Genomic DNA, 16,579 nt, shown 5'->3' on the forward strand with positions numbered 1-16,579 from the left:
GTGTCATGACCAGCAGCTCTGTAATAAGCTCTCTCTGGTGAATAAAAGTTTATCTGCACCACAAATTATATTTCACATGCCCAAAAAGCAGACTAATCACAAATTTTAAAGCAGCCAATGATAGGATTATCTCAGAGCTGAAGAACCACTTATGCACTCTCAGCCAGTTGGGGAATGTTGCCCCCACAGGTTTGGATTGCTCAGATTTGCAAAGAGAACAGGTGAAAAGAGAACCGGTGACAGCTGGCCGGTGATTATTCACAGAAACTCCTGACTCAGACAAGAGTAAGTCACATGAAAGGGAAGGATAGAAAAGGAGACGCCAAAAAAGCATTTGGCCCTTGAATTCTCTGATGAGGAGCAGATGGATGTAATCAATTACTTAAATAATTCACAAGGGAGAAAGGCTGCTTTCACCTGAATTATCTAGATAATTTTTAAAGATATAGTTTGGGTGAGGGTTTCCTTTTCATCCACACAAACTGCTGATATTTCCCGAGCTCATCAAATAATTTACTTCCACGTGAGCAGGCCAGGCTTACAGAGCTACGATTGCCATAGATGTGACTGCTCCGGTGATGTCTTTTCTCTGACATTTGTACTTCAGGGAAGAATTGGTTTCAAGCCAAGTCTTTTTTCCTCCTTTGTGTGCTGGTAAGCTTTTCCTCTGGAAATAAACTGGGCTGGCTGTCCCTTTGATCCCATTGTGCGATTCTATCTCATTCATCAAGCTGTGGCACCTGACCTGTTACAAGGGTATAGAAAATAGTACAATTTGAGCATTTCAAAGTGCAGGTTTTCTGTTTTAAAAAGGGATATCTGACAGCCACCTTTAGATCCACTTGCTTATCAGGGTTGCGTTTTAACAAATTTTCGTGAAAGCATACCATTTGTTCTCCAAAATTGGAAAAAAATGAACAATGGTGAGTTCATATCCCGTTGAATATGGCTTGAAACATCCAAATCTCCAGCAAAGACTGATAGGAAGAAAGTATCATCATATCAGTGGCATCAGAAAATGGCCCAGGCCTGAGCTTCTACGGCCTGCAATAAAGATGACCACTGCAGCTGGGATGAGAGCTCAGGGTTGTTTTCCAGCAGCGGGGGAACATAGCTTCTTCCCTGACCCATCCGTTGTGTGGGTGGATTAGAAGCAACACAAACAGAAACCTCTTGATTCCATCTTCATCAAGGAGCTTTTACTGATTACAGGAAATGGCTGTTAACTGGGTGAATGCATAACATATCTGGAGACAGAGGGCCTAAGATGATTCAGAAGCCCTCCCCTCAGACTCTCTCCGTGGCATGAGTGCCTTCTCTCCATATGACACTCTAATCAGCTACCCTTATAATTTAATTAGAAAGAGACAGCCTCGTAATTTGGGGCAACATAAATTATCAAACATCAAATATGGTAATATATTGTAATAAATATGTTTAAATGATAACACCAAAGCACAATCAACAAAGCCAGATGTTTCTCCCCTCTTGCTTTGGAATGAGATAAAATTCCACTCTTAGCTAAACATTTGTCCATTTCTAATCAAACATAATTTTAACCGTATTGATGCTGCTCATTTAAGAACACTCTAATACTTTTCCTTCATCATTTTTGTTTAATGTTTTTGAACCCACCCTAGTAGAGTCTAACCCTGAGAACAGTCATTTTAGATGACATTGCTGTTGCTGTTCAAACTTGTACAAAGCACTTGGTGAGCAGTCCAGGCCTTTGCTATCCTGAAAATCCACGCTGCAACTCACTGTTGACTGTCACACTTTTGCTTCCATTTGCTTGTGCTTCTCATTATAAGTCAACATGTTTTCATTCGGTTTGTAGAGTGCCTCTTTTTAGCCTCTAGCTGCTGGATGACACCATCTGTGATCGCCAAGGAAATTAAATTAAATTAAGCTAAAATTCAATCAACAGAAGATTGTTGCCTCTATGACTTTACTAGGAACCTTGAGAGCATAAGCATCTAAATTCCTTTCTCTTAATACAGAAGCAGACCAGCTCTGCTATACCAACACTGGCCCATGGTTTAAAACTCCCTTAGAGCCAGGGGCCAGTCACTTACCCTTTCTGTCCCACCTCAGATGGCCTGCAGCCAACGAGAGACAAATTTCTTTGCTCCTGTAGCCTTTGCTTGGCTTAGGGAAATCTTTGTTTCTTACCAAAAAGAAGAAGAAAATCTTTAGACTTATGCAAAAAGAAAAGATGATTAACTGGCACAATATTATATATACTACACCCAAATAAATTCTAGATGGATTAAAGGCTTTTATTTTACAAATAAAAATAAGCCATAAAAATTGATCTTTTTTCTAAAATAAAGTAATACATTGATTTTAGGAATGTATAAGCATTAAAAACACCAAGAAAAGTATTGATGAGTTGAACATAATAAATTTGAAAAAGTCAAATCAAAATAATATCATCAACAAGATGCAAATGCAAATAACAAACTACAGGGAAATGTTTGTAACATGTATGACAGGCAACATACCTTAAACGGACATATACACACAAACACTCATATACAAGTGTATATAATATATAAACTTTTATATGAAAATAAGTAAAAACATCTCATTTATGGTCATAGGGCACAATAGCAATAAACAAATTAAAGAAATACAAAAGACCAAAAATCCTTTCACATTCACCTATTTAAAACAAAAAACAACACAGGTACACACATACACCTTCCAAAAATTATGTTAAACTATTTTTTAATGTAGCAAACTAACAAAGATTCAAAAACATGATTGTTAATCTGATGATAATGAAGTACGAACTTGCATACATTGCTGGCAGACTGTAACATGCTACCATCTTCCCAGAAGTTACTTTGGCCACATGTAGGGAACTTTAATGTATTTGAGGAGAAATTTATCCCAAATAAATAACCGCAGATACTCATAGCAATTTTTGAGAAAGAATGCTCATTGCAGCTTCATTTATAACATCAAAATATTATAAATAATGTAAATGTCAATCTAGCTACAAAAATCATATGACAACCATAAAATGAAATATCACGTAATTTCTAAAATATGTAATTATATGAGGAAATGTTTACCACACAATGCCATTAAAACAGGGTGAAAAATTACATATGTATATACATATTTATATGTATATGTGTATGTATTTATACAGATTTTGTTTAATAGTATATAAAATATTTCAACATTATACATCGTTTATAATATGTATAAATACATATGCAATCACAGAAAGAGATTAAGAAAAGAAAAAAATGACAAAATGTGAACAGTAATTATTACTGAGTGTTGGGAAGATTTGTGATTTTAATAGTCCTTATGTTTCTGTGTTTTTCAAAAATGTCTAAAGTAAGACAGAATTCCTTATAATTTAATAAGTAATAAATGTTATTTAAAAATAATAACTTGCTTTTACTGTCCTCCCAAATGGCAGAGGTCTTAATCTCTCTTGCTGTGTAGTGAGGTATATTTCATTACCATTTCCCATAACCACGTTATAATTATCTTCTTAACTAGTTCATAACAGGAAGTGCAAAGAGTCGCAGTAAGGCAAAATACCAGTAAAAATTTCCCAAGGGAAAGAACTAAGTGGCGGAGCCAGGAAATGTGGTTTGCATTATCATATGTGGCTTCAAGTTTTGCCTCCCCATCCTCAGTTCTCCTCCGGGCCTGCCCCCAACCCCTGCCAGCACTTCAACTAAGCAAATGTGCTCAAATTTGGAAAGGAGGCATTGTCATCCCACAACCTGCTCATACTTAATAACTTGAACTTTCACTGCCCCAAACCCAAGGCGCTCATGGGTGTACCCCAAACATAACATTCGGACAGGCATGTGTTCAGAAAGGCCAAGAAGAGTTAATTATTTTAAATTCTAGTACTGTGCCCCCAAAACCAAAAAAAAAAACCAGAGGTATCATATAAGGGACCTTTTGTTCAGCATTTAAGATATGCAGATATGCTGTCACTCTGCTAAGTGCTTCACACATATTATCTTGTTTATATTCTTAAACCAACCCTGCAAAGTAAGCATAAATATCCCCACTTTAAAGATAAGGCAGTTGAGGCCAAAGGAAGATAAGTAATCTGATTTCCTTCATAAGTTTTCCGTAGTCAAAAATCTAAATTTAACTCAATGCCAGTGCCTACACTCTAAAACCACTGCACCATATTATCTCCAAATAAGATGGGAAATCACGCTTTTAAAACCAACCTGGATCCTGGATCCAAGCCCTGCAGTTGGATTTTGATATTTAGAAAGGAGATTCATTTATTTTTCATCTTTTCCCCCTCTCTTTTTCAGTAGATTGTTACTTGTTAGGATTTACAGCTTCATTCTCCAAACCTCCCATCAACTCTTAACCAAAACTTAGTATCAGAAACCTACATATTAGATGCCTAAAAGAAACAGAAAACCATATAATTTAGGTGGATGAATTGTTGTTATTCGTATTTCACAGATGCATTCACTAAGTCTCAAAACATTTCAGGGAACCTCCTTAAATTACATAGCTAACAAGTAACAGAGAAGAGCCTGGAACTCAGGCGTCCTGCCCTTGTTCCTGAGAGCCATCAGTATATGCAACATTTAAAGTTTTCACTCCAAACAAGAAAGTTCTTGTTCCATAGCTGGTGATCTTTAAACCATTTATATATAACTTGCCTTCTATATGAATAAAACTAGCTATTTTAGAAAGCTAATATTCTTTCTGCATTTTTTTCCATGACTTTCCCTCCATGATAATAGCTCTGTACCAGGCACTGCTGTGAGTTATTTATGCAACTTGATTTGTTTAATCCCCTTAAAAACTCTAGGAGGCAAAGTACTATTATTATATGTATTTCACAGATGAGGAAACTGAAGCCCAGGGATTAAATAACCTGCAAAGGTGGCAGAATTGGGATTTGAACCCAAGCAGCCTGAGGCCAGAGTCCATGTGCCATCCCCTACACTGTTCTGTCTCTCCATACAAAAGAAGTGCGTGGAAACTGCACCCTGCAACCACCAGAGCTATTATTTTAGTACTATTTACACTACCACTGCTTAAAGATGTGGAAAATTTGGAGCGAGTCCAGGGATACATAATGAAAATTATTAATGTTTGAAAAATGAAACATATGAGGAAAGGTTACAAGAAGTGAAAATTTTTATCCTTAAAAAGAGAAGTCTATGCTGCCTACGAGAAATGCACTTTAGGCTGGGTGCGGTGGCTCATGCCTGTAATCCTAGCACTTTGGGAGGCCGAGGTGGGTGGATCCCCTGAGGTCACAAGTTCAAGACCTTGCTGTTTAATCAAAGAATCCCTGCTTGTCCGTAAAAAAGAACAAGAACACGTACTTTGCAGGTACATGGAATGGAGATGGAAGCCATTATCCTTAGCAGAAAACCAAATATTGCATGTGCTCACTTATAAGTGCGAGCTAAATATTGAGAACTTATGAACACAAAGAAGGAAACAACAGACATGGGGTCTACTTGAGGGCAGAGGGTGGGAAGAGAGAGAGGAGCAGAAAAAATGACTATTTGGTAGTGAGCTTAATACCCGGGTAGTGAAATAATCTGTACAACAAACTCCTGTGACACAAGTTTATCTATGTAACAAACCAGCACATGTACCCCTGAACCTAAAATAAAAGTTTTTTTGAATCCTCAAAAAATAAAAAAATAAAAAAGAGAAGTCTGAAGGGGAAGTTAATAACTCTTCAAAAGAATAAAGGATTGTTATGGAGGGGATGGTAATCAGAGTTTATTCCCACTCCACAGACGACAAAGTAAGAGAAAACCAGCTTAAATTGCAGCAGGAAGACATTAAACCAGCTATAAAGAAGAACTTCCATTAGGTAGCATTCTATCAATTGTGAATTTCGATTTAACCAGCCCTCCTTATTTTTCCAGTTCAAGCATTATTCCTAATGAGGTCAAGAATTCCCTTTTGAATCATGAATGATTAAATTACACTCAGGACAATATTAGTTTCAAATGTGTTTTATTTCTCAATTATTTGATAATCAGACACTCATACAAGGCTAATACGAAAATTATCAAATGAGAATATATGATTCCTCAGACTATGTGATTCTCAGACCTATCTGCTTAGGAAGAGTTTACACGACCAACAACTCCAGGTAGATGTGGCATCACTTTCTTGAGCCCTCTGTGAATAGAAGCAGACACGAATTTGTCTGTGCACTTTTGATGGAGGCCATCCCAGAAGCAAGGAGGTGAACTGTGTTGACCTCTTGTGGTTCTTTCCTGCCTGATGATTCTGTAACCCCCTACATTTGGTCATTCATCCCAATAAAATTTCATTGCTAAAATCCATGGTTTCTTCACAACTGGGAAGAATAAAGTACAGCAATGGTACAGGTAACAATTGTTGATGGATAAGACAAACCAGGCCCCAAGCTAACTTGCAAAGATCTTAACTGTGTCTTTAGTTCAGAGTTCCTCACTGTGGCCCTTTGGCCACTTTGTACTAGAATTATCTCTAGTATTGTACTGGTTAGAAATCAATCAGACTCTTTAAAGAGGGGCCCAAAAAAACTGCATTTTAAGCACTCTTCCAACCCATTTTTTCAAATGTATACTAAGCTTTAAGAACCAATGAGATTTGTGTCCAAGGATTTTATTCCACTACTAAGGAAAGGGATATCTAGAGAAATCAATATTTGTCCATCTGGTTACTAGAAAAAACCAGGAACAGAATCAGATGTCCAGAATTCTCATGCCAATAAATCCCTTATCATCTACTTGGAAGCATTACAAATGGATTTTCAGAAAATGTCCTGTGGAATATATACTTGACATCAAAGCAGTAATCAAAGTAATTTGTTTCTGTGCATAATTACTATGAAGAAAAATATCAATGACCTATGTGTTAGTCAGCTTACTTGGCACCACAAATAACTGAATCTCACCTACAAGAGACTCAAACTATAAAGAAATAGATTAGTTCATTCTAGGGGGAGTCTAGAGGTGAGGCAGGTTTCTGGGTCAGTTGATCCAATGGCTCAACCCTGCCATTTGAAACCCTATTTTATCATCTCTCCACTTCGCCATCCAGATCATTAGGCTAATCTGTCACTTCTCTCTCTGAAGGCCAGAATGTCATTCCAAGAAGGCCCCAGAAAGATTTTTTTTTCTTTCATTGGCTCAAATAAGTGGAAGTTTATCCATTCCTCAACCAATTATTGGCAATAAGACTAAAATATTACAAGACTATAGTACAATAAGACTAAAAAATAGTGGGGTGTAATAACCAGCTGGTGTGGAACAGAGGTGGGGAGTCAACCACAATGTGCTTTACAGCCCGACAGGGAAATGGCTAGAGAAGCTCCCATAACCTCCCCAGCCAGAGTCAATCCCCAGAGAAAAGCCACTCAGGGGCCTGGCCTCCACCAGGCACTTTCCCCACCCTTAGTGGACACAGGGCTATTTTCCATTTTCAGGGTGTGTTAGCCAATGTTATCTTGAGGCAAGGCCTTCCTGACTCATACACTTAACCCACATTCATGACCATTAACCCAATGCTTTCAGGAGTGAGAGGCATGTCTCCTTCTCTGTGTATAAGAGAGTGCCACACACACTCAAAATATACTTATATGTGCAAAGACAAATATCATTTCTTTGTTTTCGTGTTTGAACTAATCTCCCTCCCAAGCCCATAACATTTGGGCAGAAGAGTTAAGAGTGGTTCATTTTGGTCCAATCTAGTAAACTCAGAAGGGCCATTGTAAACAATTGTTATAGGTGATTCAGTCATCTTATTTGGTTTAAAGACTCAATATTTCAGATTTCCTCCTACTTCAAAACGGTGTTTGGGTATAGAGGAAGCCTTAATCATAGAGAAGAGACAGGAGGTTTGGGTCCACACAGCATCATCCCATTGCCAATCATGAGTGTTCCTCACTGCAAGGGGCCCCTTCAGAACATGCTGACTTCTCCACTCTGCCTCTGACCCACTCATTCTCCCTACATTTCCCTAGATCCAGGAGCAGTGGGCTTTCTCTCCACTCTTCCAGTTGGGATAGAATATCCCCATGTCCTACCCTCCTCCATTCATAGGTTGCATTTAAATTACATACTCCTGCCCCAACCATAATGGTGATGTAGTGTATGGATGAAGGCATCTGATAAAAGAGCATTAAAAGGAGCTATTTCAAAAGTATTATACCTAGTACACATGATAATGTGCAAAATACTCAGGGTATCCTTCAAAGCCACTGGATAAACTTATTCCACTAACTCTTGAGGATATAGGGAGGAAAGAGTAGGACCAAATGTAGCTAACTATAAAAACATAAACAAAACCCATCATCCCTGTGAAATTTCAAAGCTGAAAAGATTTGTCTGTACCCTTAGAGACTAAGGTTTAAGTGCAAAAGGATAAAGTATCCATGAAATAAAAACAGAGACAAGTTTCCAGTAATCCTGACTGTGTCTAGACAGCCAACATCTAAAAGCCATATTGGCCAGAATCGCTTTTGCCATCAATCTGCATGGTGATGGGGCACAGAAGTATCAGTGACACCACTGCCATTAACACATAAGCTACAGAAAAGACATGAGTCAGTCCAGAGCCCCAGCAAGAGATCTTTCTAACTGTAGAGAAGACTTCAGTGTCATCATAGTTTATCTACTTAGCTAATACTTTTTTCAGAAAAAATTACAAATTAAAACCAAACATAAAGCATTTGATGAAATGTCATTCAGTGGTGTTGAATATTAATTCATATTTGAGTCAATTGTTGACCTTCAAAAAAAGAATATTGTTCTCTTTTTTTCCCTAGTATAATTATATGCTTATATTTGAACCTAAACCCACATCCTATGCTTCTCCTACAAAGCATAGGCATGTACCATGCTGCAAGGAAAACCATGTATTTTAAAAAGTCATTGTATTTGTTAAAGAAAGAACCTATGACCTTCTCATAACTCAGATTGAAAAAAATTTAAAATTCAGTTTGTCTTTTAAACATTATAAATATTTTTATATCAGGCCAGCCTCCATGCTAGAAGTAAATGCTAATTAGCCAGTCAATGCCAATAAAAAATGCATTAAAATTGGGAGAAAAGATAAGGTTAGAGCAGGTAGAAAGAGAAATGACTAGCTAGACTATGTTGACACTGCCAGTGCATGCCAATAGAAAAATATGTGTAATGTTTTCCTTATTAGCAATAAAGAAGATCCAAGATTTCCTCTATTTTTTCTGTTTCTGATTTAAAACAGATGACTTCATAACTCAGAGACTGTTTTGGAAGTCCAACTTGAAGAAAGACATCCTCAGTTAAGGAGGCTATCTTAGTAACAAGAGGTTCATACAGAGAAATTCAGTCTGCCAAGAGGAGGTGACATCTAAGCCAGAATTTGAAGAGTAAATGAGAATTCATATAGGCAGAAAAGACAGAAGGCAATGGTGAGGAAAGCATTCCAAGAAGAGTGAATGGCACGTGCAAGGCAGAGACATGGGCCACTTCTTGGCCTATTCAAACCATCTCATCACACCACTGGTGTAAAGAAGAGGATGTGGGAGCCTTAAAAATAGGAGTGGGCTCCCAAGTGTCAGGTACTGCAGAGAAGCTGACATAAGACAAACACAGACTATTCCCACAGTGATCTTAGTGAGAATGGTGTCAGTGGCTGAGGCCAGGTTGCAGTGGGGTTTAGTAAACAGGATGTTAAAAGAATGAGCTATGATAGGGAAAAGAGAGATTGTCTAAATACTTGAAAGCATTGTAGAATACAAGGAAGGTTTTGTTCTGGTTTTGCTAGAATGGAGGAACTTGATCACATGTTAGGCTAAGGGAAGGAAGAGAGGAAGCTGAAAACACAGTAGAAAAAGTAGATCGTTGATACAGCAAGGCTCCAGGTGACACAGGAAGAACAGAGCAGGGAGGGTAATGCTTCCTATGGGTCCAGAGAATGATACAGATGTAAATAAGTTTGTAGACAAGGAGACAAGAAATTAAGAAGTTCCTGATTAATAATCTCTAATTTCTCATAAGTAGAAACTAAGGATATTTATTTATAAGTAAACACCATTATGTTCTGTACATGCTTTAAGGTAGCTAAATGGGATGGTCCATCCACCAAGAGAAATTAGGATGGGCATCAAAGAGAAGACAAAGCTGTTAAAGGAAATAGAAGCACTCACCAGAAAGGAAGGAAGATAAGTGGTAAGGGATCTTGAGGCCCAAAGGATATTAGAAGTTACGAACTTGTACTGACACAAATATGCAGTTTGTGACTTTCTCCAACAGTATTCAACAGACTGACTGTGCCACTAGAAGTGTGTAGGAGATGCATGCCAAAAACATAAGCAGTAGGGAGATATGATGGTATTGGTGAGAGAGAAGTTATGATGAACAGTAGCAATTTTAGGCTGGTGCAGAAAGAAGTCAGAAAACTGAGTAATCGAGAAGCATGAGAGGCAGGCACTGTTGGGGTGACAGAGAAGGCAGTACACATGGGAGGCGCCATCCTAGAAAAGGGCTGTGGGGCTTGAGATTTCAGGTATGGAACAGTCCCATGATGGCAACATGTTGCTGTAGATGAGAATTGTTGATGTGGATTAGAGATGAAGGCCATTGGCACTGAGATCAAGGAATTGGAAATAGGGTGCTAAATATATTGTCTACATGATATAATAATTCACTCAGGTGATGATAGAAGTTGGAGAGGAGAAAAGTCCCCATGTCACTCACATGGGACAGATCAGAGAAGAAGGAGTTAAGGGAAACAGGGCATGGAGAGGAATATAAAAAGCTTGATGTGATCTTCAAAGCAGGGAGAATGTTTTGGGAATGAAGAGAAATGGTATCAAAGAAGCTGCAGAAAGTGAGAAAAGACACAGAGTGGGAGAAGTATAGACTCATTTAGAGGGATACAGATAAGCAACGTCTTCAGATGAGACATAGATCATGTCTTCTGACCTATGAAAGACAGGTGATGGTTAGGGCCAGAATGGGGAAGGAGTGCTGCAAGAAGAGGCTGAGGTGCCAGAAACACCATGTAAAAAATAGATAGGAGGATCTCCATTTGGAAAATGGGTGGACACCCAGGAGAAATATAAAGGCAAAAAACTGAATGAAGATTGACAGAATCAGCACATCTATGGTGTCCAAGACCTCGGACTCAATTGAATTAACTGGACTCAATTTTCCATTTCCTTGGTAATGCTGTTAGGGTCTTGAAAAGGCCAAGGACCAGAGGAGTATGGGGCCCGGTCCTGCAGCTGCTCCCTACTTTAGCCCTGTGTGGAAACTGCCCCAGGGCTCCTCGTAATATCTAGCCCAGTGGCCTGAGCATCTCAACTGCCATGTCCAATTTTATTAAGGTTAGCTGTTGCTAGTAGGAATCATGCAAGTTCTTTTTCTTATTTAACTCTGGCATGTTGGTAAATTTTCTGCTGAGTTGTAGTATCTTCCCCAGCTTTAGTGTAGACTCTTTAAAACTGTGATTGCTTTTACTGACCAATTTCGTTAGGTTACAACCTGGCTAGTAGTTCTTCTGTTCTGTTACCCAGGAAGGAAATAAATTTTAGATGCCGATTTTCCCTCTTCCACTGTCTGCTCATGGTCAAGTGACCCAGATAAATTGGGCCACTAATATTCACAGCTCAAGTGTGATGGCATCTAGGTTTTTGGTTTACAATCAAACAGAGTTATTAGAACTGTTACTAAAAATATTTATCATCTTAATTTCCTTGCCTGTACTGATGTAAGTTTTAACTATTCTTTCGACTTGTGAACTAAATGTTTTCTATGGGTTTCCCTTCATTGCTTTATGGTTAACCATCTCAATTACAATAAGACCAGATATTTATAGACTTCCTTGTTCTCTTCACTAATTTGATCTTTAATTCTTTAAACCTATCTCTCACAACTGTCACAGTAACCCAGAGAATATGTAAACTCACACACTCTGTAAAATGCCTAGATGAAAATTTCCACCATAATTTTATTTATTCACATCTATTTTTCCTAGCACATAGTCTACCATTTATACATTTTGAAAAAATAAATCAAAAGAAAGCTTTGTCTTTCACATTTCCCACATATACAGCTTTAATGGGTTCTTCTGTTATTTGAAACTATAATCATTGCTGCCAAAAGAGGCAAGTCTATATACATAAACCTTGTACTTACTATGGTAGATGAAGAGTTAAATCAAAGGGCCAGCTAGTGATCTAGTCCTGGGTAGGAAGAGAGGAGAGAAGCAGGACATCATGAGGTCTTTCTACACTCCTAAGCTCTGCTCACTTTATGTTCACTTACAGTGCTAACACCTAGAAAGCCCCAGGGAAACCAGGAGGAATTGGTCACCCTACCACAAGGGACCCTCTCCACTGTTCTCAATCTCTGCCTCCTTTTGATTTTGTCTGGACAAGAAGCTACTAGGTGTGTTTACCCTCACCCTAATTTCCCAGGTTCCCAAATCTGAAATTTTAAGGAAAGAAATATATCTTAAACATATATAACACATCTCAGTTTCTTAGGAATTACTACTATGTTCTTCACAAGATAGAATCAGCTTCATTTAAAGAATGATTTCTCAACCCTGACACTCGATATTTAGAATTGGATCATTTTTGCTGTGGGGAGGTGTCTTGTACATTGTAGAATGTTTAGCACCATCACTGGCCTCAACCCAGTATCCTCTACAGGGGGAATCCTGTAGCATCCCCCCTCCCCCATTGTGATAACCACAAATGTCTCCAAATATTGCCAAATGTCCTCTGGGAGGCAAAATCACCCCAGCTGAAAAATCGCTGATTTAAAAGACTATCCTCCCCACCGTACCTTCACCCCAAGAAGGACTGCTACAAAAGAAGGAAGGAAGGAAAGAAAGAGAAAGAAAAAGAAAGAAAGAAAGAAAGAAAGAAAGAAAGAAAGAAAGAAAGAAAGAAAGAAAGAGGAGGAAGAAAGGAAGGAAGGAAGGAAGGAAGGAAGGAAGGAAGGAAGGAAGGAAGGAAAAGAAAGAAAGAAAGAAAGAAAGAAAGAAAGAAAGAAAGAGAAAGAAGGGAGGGAGGGACGGAGGGAAGGAAGGAAGGAAAGAAGGAAGGAAGGAGGGAAAGAAGGAAGAAGGGAAGGGAAGAAAGAAAGAGCAAGGAAATGGGGAGGACAAAAAGAAAGTGAGTAAGAAAGGAAGGGAAAAAGAGAGGGAAAAAATATGGTAAAGATACTTATTATATTGTAAAAAAATGAAAAAACAAAAGGGGAGATGGTTAGAAAGAAAATTAGATCTTGATTCCAAGAATAAAATGCATTAATCCACTTTCCTCTAGACCTAATCCTAATTTCAAAGATGAGAAATTTATGGCAAAATCTTTAATCCTGCTTCCTCTAAAAATAGACTTAAGTTGATGAATTTATGTAAATAGAGATTTTGACAGAGAAAATATGAATCAGACTCTGACAGGTGCATAGATCAGAAGTCAGCCAATCCCACTGAAAAATATTTATTCTGAGCAGCTGACAGGCACACTGCTGGGAGAAGACTGGAGGCACAGAGGGCTTTGCTCATCTGAATCAACTGTTTACTACAAAGAAAAGAAATTTATTTTCTCACAGCTCTGGGGGCTGGGAAGTCCAAGATCAAGGCACTGGTATCTGGTGAGGGTTTTCTTGCTGCATCCTCACAGGGCAGAAGAGCAGAAGAGAGCAAAGCCACTCCTGCAGGCTGTTTTTATAGCAGCATTAATCCCTTCATGAGGGCAGAGTCCTCATGACCTAGACATGTCCCATTCTGCCCCAGCCCCCAACACTGTTACATTCAGGATTATGTTTCCAACACATAAATTTAAGGGAACACATTCAGAACATTGCACCTGGTAAAATGTTGAAGTGGTATACTCTACCAGGCCCCTCTGTGCATATCATTAAATGTTTTTTAAAACCTGTGCTCAAACTTTCTAAGGGCAAATAGTCTAAGTGATGATATAATAGATACAACAGACCTGTCATTTGTGGCTCCCAATGATTCTGTTAACCTCATTTTGGTAGTTTTATGCATGATTCATTAAGCTTTTCCCAAGAAGAATCTGAAAACCTCCATTTCAAACATCCCTTGCACATGACTAGCTTCAACCAAGCAAATGCACCCTGCAAGTCTTTGGATTTAAAAAATTAAAATTGATAAGGCCACAGCCTTTTCTGGCAAGCATTGGTCATAAAAGTGTTGAGTTAATCTGCAGCAGCTGTAGCAGAGGTTCTGGTGTTCAGGTGGTAGTTTTATGAATGTAGAGTGACAGGTGGCAGCAGCTGTGGACTTTCCACTGGAACAGCCTCAGGGAATAACTGAGCATTCTTCCTCGCTGCTCACTTCTGCTGTCTGGCATTCATGTTTGGTTCTCTCACCTGTCCCTAGAAATCTGTAAGTTCCTAATACCCTATAATAAATCTCTTTCTGCTTAATCAAACTTGAATGGGCTCTGTGGACTGCAATTGAACCCTGGCTGATAGGAAGGGGTGAAAAAAAGCCTCTTGCACATCAGCAAAGGAAGCTGCTCTAGCAGGGTTGAGCTGGACAAGGGATACAGAGAAAAAGAAAATGTAATGGTGATGGCCAATGGAGTCCCAAGCAGGTGGTTTATGAGTGAAAATAGAGAAAAACATTTCCAATGAAACGGATACGAGGGGAACTGGCAGGATCTCATTTTTCCCTCGTCTCCTCCCAAAGCATTTATTTTGCCATTTTCATGTTCACTGGTTATTTGTGTCTGTCCCTCCCCCAGACTCTGAGCTCCTGAAGAGTAGAAACTAAGTTTTTCTTTTGTCACCCATGTCAGTATCTGAATATAGGACTTTGGACTTAGTAGATGTTTAGCAGGTGCTCTAGCAATACTTACTGCCTGTGGTGTGATATGGTTGTTTGTTGCATGACGTTCCCAGCTCCTCCTGAAGAGGAATGGAAGTTTCCGTTTACAGAAAATGGAGTAAACAGAAAAAAGTTTCCCTTGATTCTTTTTACTTCAGAATATGGCCTCAGAAAGTCTGTGTATGGGGTAAGGCTGAATGGATCCCGCCAGCCAGGAGTCCTATAGACAGCTAGCAGTGGCCCTGGTGGTTCTCTAATTTGTATTTATATCTGTACACGCCTCCTCCATCAAAATATGCCATATGCAACTAAAAGATATCGAATCAAATATTAATGCCTGAGGTGCCCATGCATTTTTGTAATGTCTTCAACCTTCTTTACAAAGGATTTTAATGCACTCTTGTAATTTTACTTCAGCACAATGCAGTCAGCAAATATCAATTTCTCTCTGGGACCATGAAGACTTGTTAACTGCAGTTCTGCTATTCATGCCCTAGTGAGGGAAAGAGCTGCTGTGTCAGACCCTTGGAAATTATCTCAACTCTGTAGACCTTAGCATGAGGAAACTATAGAGCATGAGAAGTAAGATCATTTACCAGACTCCTCCTGGATTGTTTTTAAGAGGGGATTTCAAATCATTCTGTCTTAAGTTCTTATCCCTTTTTCTCTGCCTGTTAGATCCTTACCCATTCTGTGAAGCTAAACTTAAATGCCACCTCCAAGAAGGCTTTCTCCACCCTACCAGAATGCTTCCAGAGTACTTTATTTCCCATTCATGTATCAAAAACTGCCTTTTCTGGTAATTATTTGTTCAAATCTTATATAGTCTACCAGATAAGCAACTTGAGAGTTAGGACCAGGTATTTTCCGTATTTACACCTCAGGCCACTGCAAGCCATGAAATATTTGTTGACTAGATACATGGGGAAAATCGTCACTTTTATTATCAGGATTAGGATAGCAGGGTCCTGAAAGTTCAGGGAAAATTTAGTTGAAATAGGTTTTTGTGGTCTAGCTTAGGCATGAACTACCTTTTAAAAGCCTATTTTCCTGGGAAAAAAATCTAATTTACAAGACACCTTGTGTATGAATTGGGTGAAGATAAAAGCACACTGAGTCAGAATTAGCTCAATATAGAGTCAATCCCTAAAATAAAAGTAAGGCTTTTTCTGCCTTTTTCAATGACAAAATAATCGTATTCCTTGTGCTTCATAAGCACTTCTTACATCCAGGCAGAGAGAAAACCTAGGAGGTTGGGTGGAGCTGTTTCTCTCTTCCTCTCACAGGAGTCCACTCTTAATTGCCTTTTAATTTTTACTTACAGAATCGTAATTAACTCTCAGCAAAATAAGTCACCAGTATTTAGCAAGTAGTTTTATGGCACTGTCAAATTTGTTTTATGGCACTGTCAAATTTTGACTCTGTGTACCCTGAAGTGTTTGTTAAGCACGAACAGTTAATAAATACGTAGGTACTCACTAAATGGTGCCCTGATAGGCATTGCTCACTTTTGCCCAATGCAGACAACTGGCATGGCATTCCTTCAGGGTTATTAGCAAAGATTTCTATGGCAACTTAAGGTTGGGGGTTTAGTTCCACATCTACAAAACTTAATATTTTCTCCTGGATTCTATCCCTACTGCAACAGAGTGCAGTGGCACGATCACAGCTCACTATAACCTCTACCTACCTAGGCTCAATGATCCTCCCTCCTCAGCCTCCAGAGTAGCTGGAACTACAGGAGCACACCACGATG

General features: G+C 38.8%; 1 long non-coding RNA gene across 1 annotated transcript; it reads right to left on the minus strand.

Moving 5' to 3' along the window:
• Positions 1-286: 286 nt before the first annotated feature.
• LOC129482794 (uncharacterized) lies at positions 287-13,669 on the minus strand. Its single transcript, XR_008657813.2, has 3 exons — positions 13,576-13,669; positions 12,153-12,199; positions 287-745 (listed from the first exon to the last, which is right to left on the minus strand). It is a non-coding gene; the product is annotated as an uncharacterized lncRNA (long non-coding RNA).
• Between the last annotated feature and the right edge of the window lie 2,910 nt (positions 13,670-16,579).

Source organism: Symphalangus syndactylus, chromosome 5 (genome assembly GCF_028878055.3).
Source record: "Symphalangus syndactylus isolate Jambi chromosome 5, NHGRI_mSymSyn1-v2.1_pri, whole genome shotgun sequence".
Lineage (NCBI taxonomy): Eukaryota > Metazoa > Chordata > Mammalia > Primates > Hylobatidae > Symphalangus > Symphalangus syndactylus.